The sequence below is a fragment of the Giraffa tippelskirchi genome, chromosome 9, assembly GCF_054371585.1.
Source record: "Giraffa tippelskirchi isolate mGirTip1 chromosome 9, T2T-mGirTip1v1.2.pri, whole genome shotgun sequence".
Classification (NCBI taxonomy): domain Eukaryota; kingdom Metazoa; phylum Chordata; class Mammalia; order Artiodactyla; family Giraffidae; genus Giraffa; species Giraffa tippelskirchi.
The window spans coordinates 87,679,784-87,687,429 of record NC_137283.1 but is presented as its reverse complement, the minus strand read 5'-3'; the positions used below and the strand labels follow the sequence as shown (position 1 = coordinate 87,687,429).

Here is a 7,646-nt window from a genome sequence, read left to right as displayed (position 1 = left end):
AGGAGACTACCTGCAATGCAGGAGACCTGGCTTTGATCCCTGGGTTGGAAAGATCCGCTGGAGAAGGACATGGCTACCCACTACAGTATTCTTGCCTGGAAAATCCCATGGACAGAGAAGCCTGGAGAGATACAGTTTATGGGGTCCAAGAGTTGGACATGACTTAGTGACTAAACCACTACCAACTTAACATATTGCTTTCAAGATTCCTCCATCATGTTACCTGTTTATTCATTTTGATTGCTGAGTAATATTCCATTGTGCGAATGTACCACAGTGTATCTATCCGTTCAACAATCAAAAGACACCTGGATGGTTTCCAGTTTTTGGTGATTATGAATAAAACTACTATCAACTTTTGCATAGCATACATGTTTTTGTATGAACTTGTTTAGTTTCTCTGGGGTAAAATATCCAGGTGTGAGATTGCAAGGTGGTTTGGTTTTTGTATGTTTAGCTTTTATTAAAAAACTGCTAAACCATTTTCTAGAGAGGATATACCATTTTGCATACCCTCTCACAATACATGATGATTTTATCTGCTCCTTGTCTTCCCTAACACTTGATACTGCTAGCTGTTTTCTTTTTTTAATTTTTGCCATTCTAATATATGAGTGTAATAGTATCTTATGCTTTTAACTTGAATTTCCCTGTTGAGTATCTTTTTAGGTGCTATCCATCTATCTTCTATGGTAGAATGTTTACCCAAATATTCTGCCCATTTTTAAATTGGGTTTTTTGCTTTCTTGTTATTGTTGAATTTTAATATTTTTTCTTATATTCTGAATACTAGTTCTTCCTCATATGCAATTTGTAAATGTTTCTCTCAATATGTTTCTTTTCAGTCTCTTGAAAGTGTCTTTCAAAGAGCAAGTTTTAAAATTTTGATGAAGTCTGATCATTTTGTTGTAGTCATGCTTTTGGAGTCATATCTACGATTTCTTTCTCCAATTCAAGGTCACAGAGCTTTTCTGCTATCTTTTCTTCTGAACGTTTTACAGTTTCATATTTTATATTTAGAATCATGATCTATTTGGTGTCTATTTCTTTCTTTATGGCTGGACAACTATTCTTTCTCTGTTTAATTGCCTTTGCATTATTGCTAAAAGTCAGTTGACTATATTTGAGTGAGTCTATTTCTGGACTTTCTGTGTCATGGAACTACACGTCTATCACACTATCTTAATTACCGTAGCTTTATAGGAAAAAAATCTTGAAATCAGGTATCATTCATTCTCCAACTCTGTTCTGCTTTGACAGAATTATTTTGGCTATACCAGTTTCTTTGCCTTTCTATATAAATTTTAGAATCAAATTTTTGCTAACTAAAGAATATTCTGTCAGAGTTTCTATTAAGATTTTTTTGTATCTATAGATTTGGCAAGAATTGACTTCTTAATGATATTGAGCTTTCCATTAACAAGGCATATGTCTCTAACTATCTAGTTCTTCTTTGATTTTATTCGTCAGTATTTTATAATTTTCAGTATGGAGAAACAGTGTATGTTTTGTTGAATTTATACTGAAGTATCTGTATTTTTTGGAAAGAATAATTTCTTAATATTACTAGTATATAAAAATACAATTGAGTGCTCGCTTTGGCAGCACATATACTAAAATTGGAACGATACAGAGAAGATTAGCATGGCCCCTGCGCAAGGATGACACGCAAATTCGTGAAGCGTTCCATTTTTTTTTGAGAAAAAAAAAATACAATTGATTTTTCTGTATGAACCTTGTATCTTTGAAATGAACCTTTGAAATGGTCATTTGAAATGACAACCCACTCCAGCATTTTTGCCTAGGAAATCCCATGGACAGAGGAGCCTGGTGGGCTACAGTCCATAGGGTCTCAAAGAGTGGGATATGATTTAGCAACTGAACAACAGTAACTAAGTACTGCTTTAGTTAAAGTTGGAAATTTTGATCTTCATTCAGTTCAAAATATTATATAACTTTGAGGTTTCTTTTTTGACCCATGTATTATTATTTAGAATTGTGTATTAAATTTCCAAATATTTGGGGATTATTAAAAAATCTTCTTCTTACTGTCAAATAGGCACATGAAATGTTACAAAACCATCTAAGCTTTCATAAAATGAAAAGTCTGAAAAATTGTGACAACAATTACTAACACATGGAAATGTTAAGAGTAGACAAAACTGTTAGTCACCTTTAGTTCTCCTCTCTTCTTCCCCTGCCGTGTTTTTATACTTTAGAAATTTAGGTAAATGTTTTCATACAAACGTTTTCATACTCGATATATGGTTAGCAACTTGCTTTTCCCTTCAGTTTAGCCTGAGGTTGATACCTGCTGTTTCAGTTTATTCACATGACCAACTCTATTGTTAGCCTTTGAGCAGTGACTGATAGAAGCATTTATTTATCCATTCTCCTCTTGGTAATGCTGTTTCCTGACTGGTGCTATTGCCAACAATAATGTCTTGTTTGGACCATCTTGTTTCATATTTTTTTGTTTATCTTCATTTTTATTTTCTTTAGTTTTCCCTCTTTCGATTTGGAAGCCGTGGCTTGCATTTTATGCACAACAAGTTACCTTTAACTTTTAAATATAAATATTTAACTATATATTTTTCAAACAGTACTTAGAGTTTTTCAGTATTTTGATTATTTTCCTAAATAGGATACAAGCCACAGCATGCTTCAGCTGTCCAGTGAACAACTCCTTCCTTCCTGTTATTTTTATCTTTTAATTTTTTGACACAAAAAAACAGTAGAAGCTGTATTTTCAGTAGCTAATTTAAGACCTACTTTAATCTCTTTTTGCAATGAATTTTGTTTCTTGTAATTCAAGACGTAGGAATTCATTTCTTTTTGAACAGTGCATTCTTTAAGAATCCTTTAGTGGGGTTATGGGTTAAAAAATATTTCGCTTTGGTCTGAAAATGTCTAGTTTTGAATTTCATTCTTGAATAATAATTTACCTAAGTTTAACAAAATTCTAGGTTGATAGTTATTGTCTCTTTCGCACTTGGAAGATATTAGTGTATTGCCCTCTGTCATTCTTTGCTGCCTGTAACAAATACGCTCTCAGTCTAATCATGACTTCTTTGTCATAATGGCTAACACTCCTCAACTGCCTGCTCTGTACCAGTGTGCTAAGCACAAATAGGAACGTACACCTCACAGCAACCCCCTGAGGCAAGCATTGTTAATATTTTTGTGTTATACACGGGGAAACCAGAGCACCGAGAGTTGAAGCATCTCGATCAGGGTCCACAGGCAGTTGGTGGTAGAGCTGAAGAGTGTATTGATCTTTCTCATGCTCAGTACTCTGAATGTGCTGTGGGGTTAATAAATTGTGTCCTTCAACGCTGGAAAATCCCCCATTCAAATCTCTTCAAACATGTGTTTCCATTATTCTCTTTTTGTTCTCTTATCAAGTTTCTGTATTGATAAAGCTTGAGCAGGTAGTGCACTGCACAATTCCAGGGGCACCATTCACATCAGAGGTTATGAGCCTTTAATGTTTAACTCATTTCAGTCAATTAGCATAGAGCCTGTTTTGTCATTTCTCAAAGAACTGATGCTTAATTCAGCAATTTTTACTACATGTCTGTAAAATGGCAACTACCTACGTACTTGGTGCTCCAGAAAAGAAGACTGTTTTTGATGACAAATTGCTAAGTCATTCAGAACTGTCTCAAATTTTAAATAGCAATAATAAAACAATATGTGTGTGTGTATGCTCAGTCATTCAGTGGTGTCCAACTCTTTGCCACCCCATGGACTGTAGCCTGCCAATAATGATGATTATAATGTTAATGATAAAACCTTCCTCATGTGTCACGCTCCACCATCTTAAAAATGATTCACGTCCATTATTTAACCTGATTCTCATTGCAATCCTGTGATACTGGGATAGTTTGGGAGTATGGTATCATCACCCCCATTTATTAAATAAGGAAACCAGATCTTAGTGAAACCAAGTGGCTTACACAAGCTCACAAGGTTACAAAGCTTTGAATGATGATGGGACTCAAGTCTTCGGAGTCTAAAACAGCACTCACAACACTCTCAAAGAAATAGTGATGTGTCGACTTTTCTGGTGGTGCAGTGGATAAGAATCTGCCTGCCAATGCAGGGGCCATGGGTTCAATCCCTGGTCGGAGAAGATTCCTCATGCCTTGGAGCAGCTAAGCCCGTGTGCCACAACTATTGAGCCCGCATGCTGCACCTACAGGAGCCCATGTGCCTACAGCCTGTGCTCTGTGACAAGAGAAGCCACCACAGTGAGAAGACTGACCACTGCAACGAAGAGTAGCCCCTGCTCTCCACAACTGGAGAAAGCCATGAGCAGCAACAAAGATCCAGTGCAATATATATATATACACACAAAGAAATGGTGTGTGTAGTATGGTCCAAGACCAAAGGAAGTCCTGTGGAAATCAATGAGGTCTATTGTACCACCCTTAACTTGTCATTACTACTATTAACTTTACCATAAAATAAACCACATTCAGTAATACAATTAACTATGGTATAGGGTAAAAGCTTTTGATGTGACATACAATTATTTAACATCAATATCACCCAGAAGTTTCCCATGACTGAAGGACAAAATCTAAGCCCCATAGCATGCTACATCTTGGCTCCTCCTTACATTTTTTTCTGGTCTCTTTGCTTATTATCCCTGTTCCATAACTTTTCAGCATTCCTGAACATCTCAAGCTGCTTCAGAGTTGATATTTCTCTTCTGATTTCTGCATCCTCTGCTCCTCTGTTTAGCCATGGAGCAGGAGACCACCTATGAGATGAGATAGTCATGGATGAGATCACCTTTCTGTGACTTCTTTACCAATTTCTTCTTTTCTGTGCCTGCATCTCTCCCTCTAAACTATGAGTTGCTAGAGAGTGGGAGCTAGTTCTTAGTTGTCTGTGAATACACATTTCTCAGCACAGCACAGTGAGTGCCTAACATTTTGCAGATGAATAAATTAATTGAAACACAAAAAGTAATTCCAGATACAATAGTTTCACGGTTTGAGAATCCTTTCATATGTAAAATACCTAACCTTTTATTTTCAAGCTCTCTGAAAAAATACTAAACATTGCATTTATATATGTTAAAAGAATAATCAGCAAATTAACTGATGAATAAATGACTGGATCATAGTGGTAAAATAATGCAATATCTTATTGTGTATTTAATAATAACTTTCACTTTAAAATTTAACATAGTTTCGTGTGCAATTAACTCTTAACATTTACTGACATGTAAATCTATAAGCTCACACATTTAATCTGTAAAATGAATGCAACATCAAATGTTTAAAGTTTGTCAGGGAATCTGAACAAAAAGGCACGAGCAAATACAATTTGCCATGTTAGATATTGATTTCATCATTTCTGACCTGGGACTATAAAATCAATGTTTAATATGGCAGCTGATGATGAATCTTGGGGGCTAGATGAGCTTCCTGTGTGTATTCATTCTGATGATAAGTGAAATAAAAAGGATCCACTGTGAATTACGTCTGCATCGAAGTTGATTAAACCTGCATGCGCAGTCACAGCGTGACTGAAATATCGTCGTATCCATGATGAGTTGCCCCTGCAGAGGCTGTTTGCCTTGAGGGAGCAGCAGGCAGCAGATCCTCCACAGTTCAGGGATTTTACTGCTTATATACGATTTCAGGCAAGTGCAACAGAAGATGCTCAAAATAAGGGCAGCACTGGAAAGACAGCCAAGCCATAAACGACAAGTTGGTTGTTTCAGAGACCCCAGGAACAGGGCAGTTTGATAAGCATTAAGAAAGGAGCAATGGATGCCTGGCATTTCATTCCACCGTCAAAGCCAGACTAGAGAAAAATCTTGTCTTTGCTGGGTTTGTAAGCAGGCTAGGAAGGAGAAAGACAAGCAAATATTCAAGGAGAGAAAACTGGAAAAGCACTCTTTTCACAGATGGCCCAAGTCCACTATGCTAGATTAGAAGAGCAGTTTAAGAACTAGAGAAGGAGGCGTGACTGCAGGAAAGATAATTCCATCATGATGTTGTCTGTGCGGGTTGACTTCACTTTTCATTCAACAGATATTAATAAGGATCTTGTTAGGAAATATAGAAAATGCAAAGGGAACAGGTCACATCTGTGCTCAGGTGGCCTTGCTTGGTTAACAATGCCCTTTACCATTATGGATGTGATTGTAGTTGGAGGTTACAATGAAGAACATCTTGTTCTTGCATGAACACATTTTCCCAGAGTCCAGTGAATTCTTTATTACACCAGATCCCATTGTTATTATGTCATCTTAGAGACATTTACTTTGGGAGGTGTTTAGCATCTTTGGGGCCATTAGAATGTTGTTTGGGGAGTGATTTCTTCAAGTGCCTGAGCATTAGGATCTATTTCAGGAAAGGGTAAGAGTTAGGGGTGTTTTATTTATTTATATGCTCAAATTCGGCAATTTATTTCTACCCTAAACCTTTTTGTTAATATGGTATTTTCCCAGGTCATTTTAGAAATTTCTATGAGGCATGCCCATTAAAACTGAATCTTACTTCCTCAGAGGCTAGATAAAGTATTAAGTCTAAGTGTCAGTTACTTGAGTTTACCAAATGGCACTCCTGCCAATGCAGGAGATGTAAGAGATGCAAATTCAATCCCTAGGTCAAGAAGATCCCCTGGGGAAGGGAATGGCTACCCATTCGAGTATTCTTGTTGGAGAATCCCAGGGACAGAAGAGTCTGGCGGTCTATAGCCAATGGGGTCACAAAGGGTTGGACGTGACAAAAGTGACTTAGTGTGCATGCCTGTTAGTTACTTTTACAGTCTTGTCAGCTTTTATTCTAATATAATCTTAAAATGAACATAGATTCAGAAGCTCATAGGCTAAAATAACTGACAAAGAGGAATTGCAGGATGGTCTGCGTTTGTGGGTTTTCAGAAGAACTGGATGTTAATCACTTCACAAGCTGACCTGAAGGAGAAAACATCAGCAAATGTGAATACAAAGCATTTTGGGGGTCTTTTTCTATTTTCTTTATTTTTTAGGTTTATTTTTGGCTGTGTCACATGACGTGTGGGATCTTAGTTCCCTGACCAGGGATTGAATCTATCCCCCTGCAATGGATGTGTCTTAACCACTGGACTGCCAAGGAAGTCCCTGTTCTGCTATTTTAAATAATTCTCTGAAAAATTATTCTAGGCTTCCTAATGACAAGTGGCCTTTATCAGTCTTGACTGTATTTTTTCAATTATTTGGCATTTTGAACAAGCACCTCACTTTCCATTATGTTACACTTGTTTAATTCAATTCAATAAACACTTTAAAGCTTCTACTTGTACCCTTTTTAACTGAGAAATGTGTATCCCAAGGGCCGCGTGCTGGAAAGTCTAACTAGCTAAAAAGCAAAAACTGCGAGACAGTTTCTAGAGTCTAAATTTTACACAGGAGTCAGTTTAAACATTTTTTTCATGAAAATTACTAATATTATACGATAGATTTGAATGTAAAATTTACTTGAATTTTTAAGATAAAGCACAGCTTCAAAGAAATTTTATCCTAAAGCAATATGGAGGCACATACTCCTTTGCTGTGAGTAATACCTGGGGGGAAATGTGAGAACGTTCTATGCAAGACAAGGAATTAGTCCCGTAGCACTGAGCAGTACAAAGAGTCATTT

The 7,646-nt window shown here is 36.7% G+C and overlaps 1 non-coding gene across 1 annotated transcript; it reads left to right on the top strand.

Annotated features, from left to right (window-relative positions):
• The first annotated feature begins 1,589 nt into the window (after positions 1–1,589).
• On the top strand, positions 1,590–1,696 carry LOC145522164 (U6 spliceosomal RNA). Its single transcript, XR_014065962.1, has one exon. It is a non-coding gene; the product is annotated as a U6 spliceosomal RNA (small nuclear RNA).
• Positions 1,697–7,646: the final 5,950 nt, after the last annotated feature.